Genomic DNA, 1,869 nt, shown 5'->3' with positions numbered 1-1,869 from the left:
TCAAGCAGTCCTCCCACCTTAGCCTCCCAAAGTGATAGGATTACAGGCAGAAGCCACCCTCCTGGCTGATGCAAATGTACATCTCATTCAGGAACATCCTCACTGACACACCCAGAACACCCTCTGGCCAAATGTCTGGGCATTTTGTGGTCCAGTCAAGTTGATACATAAAATTACCCATCACATTCAAAGTCTTCCCAGGAATGCATAGAAATACTGGGGAAGGGTTTTGGATTCCCACTGTCTGAAAAACTGGGGATCTGAGCCAGTGTAATCTACATCTTAATAGGGCAGTAGAATTCAACTTGAGTGAAAGAATAAAGGTATGTGACATTGAAGTATCTCTCTGTGGGAGGGACAAAGGCTTTACAGGGGATGTGGTAGTTGATCTGGGTATTGAAGCATGCATATGTGTGTGCTGGACTGACAAGGTGAGGAAGAGCAGGGGGAACAGGATGGGCAAAGTCACAAGACAATAGTGTAGTGCTTAAGAACACAGACCCTGTGACAGATTGCTTGGTTGAAATGCCAGCTCAGCCACTTACTAGTTATAGCACCAGAGGTAAGTTACTTACTCTTTCAGTACCTTCGTCACTTTTTTTTTTTTTTTGCAAAATAATGATCTTAATAGCATCTACCCTCAAAGAGCTGTTTATCTGCCATTTCCTGGATGCCTGGTAAGCAAGAGCATCAGTGGGAGTTGGGCAGGAGGGAAGCAGGAAGGTCCACTGGAGTATGAGGATTTGAGCCTCAGCACTTTTTACCCTAGCTCTTGAAATGCATCATGATTTCTGTTCAGTGGATGCTAAAGTTTGTCTAGGTTATCTTGGAAAAATGGCAACAAAACTTAATTGGAATGGGCTTTCGCTACTAAGGACCACTCTGAAGTGTGTAGGTTGCTAGAAATCCTCCCGACTTAGCTTTTGTTGAATTTGAACCCAAGATGCGGCTGAAGCTGTATGAGAGCTAGATGGAAGATCGTTGTGTGGCTGCCCTGTGAGAGTAGAACTGTCAAATGGTGAAAAAAGAAGTAGAAATGATGGCCCACCTATCTCTTGGGACTGTCACTCTCGAGATGAACATCATAGGAGTCCTCCACCTCTCCACAGATGTTCAAGAAGGAAAAGCTTCTCTCACAGGGGGAGCATCTTCTTTTCTAGAGATAGGAGAAAACACAGAGATCACTGTCTTGGGAGAGAAATCACAAGCCATCCTGATCCTTCTCTAGGTCTCAGCCAGTTTAAGTTGAATGAAAGGAAATAGAAGACCAGTTTGCAAGAGAAGTTGTGTACAGGAAATAACTTCATTTGACAAGAGTATGTGCAGAAAACTCAAGTTTTGTCTGAGACTTCATAAGCATGGTACATTTTAAAGATGTTTTAACTTTTCAAATTTGTTTGCCTTTGGGAACAGTGACACACAAAGGTGCAATTCTCTATGGTTTGAAATGGATTCTATGAAGCATGTAACACCAAGAATTGTTACTTTATGATGTTCCTTTAAGCAAAATTGAATTTGCTTTGAACTTTAGTTATGCATAGACTGATAATAAACCTCTAAATCCTGCCCAGTAGAAATGTAATTTTTTAAAAAATACGGAAACAAAACTGGCAAAAATGGAACTAAGATTTACTTTTTTTCCATAGCTGTGATATAGTGTGCAGCTATAGTTAAGCAAGTGGTAAAAGTTGCTGTGGAACACAAGCCAATGGATAAAAAGAAAAGCTGCAACATCAAACTAAATTAGAGGTTTTTGAGAAATCCAACTAGTTTTCACCCTGGGAGAGGTTGCCAAGTTGGTATAGAATCTGTTAAATTTCAAATAAGTTTACCTTTACTTTAGGTCATAAGTTCCTTATGTAATTGCTA

General features: G+C 40.7%; 1 pseudogene; it reads left to right on the top strand.

The window, feature by feature from the left end:
• Window positions 1-777: 777 nt before the first annotated feature.
• LOC129042111 (serine/arginine-rich splicing factor 3-like) lies at window positions 778-1,244 on the top strand (annotated as a pseudogene).
• The last annotated feature ends 625 nt before the right edge of the window (window positions 1,245-1,869 follow it).

The sequence above is a fragment of the Pongo pygmaeus genome, chromosome 7 (assembly GCF_028885625.2).
Source record: "Pongo pygmaeus isolate AG05252 chromosome 7, NHGRI_mPonPyg2-v2.0_pri, whole genome shotgun sequence".
Classification (NCBI taxonomy): domain Eukaryota; kingdom Metazoa; phylum Chordata; class Mammalia; order Primates; family Hominidae; genus Pongo; species Pongo pygmaeus.
The sequence above is the reverse complement of the archived record's forward strand: the minus strand, read 5'-3'. Positions and strand labels throughout refer to the sequence as shown.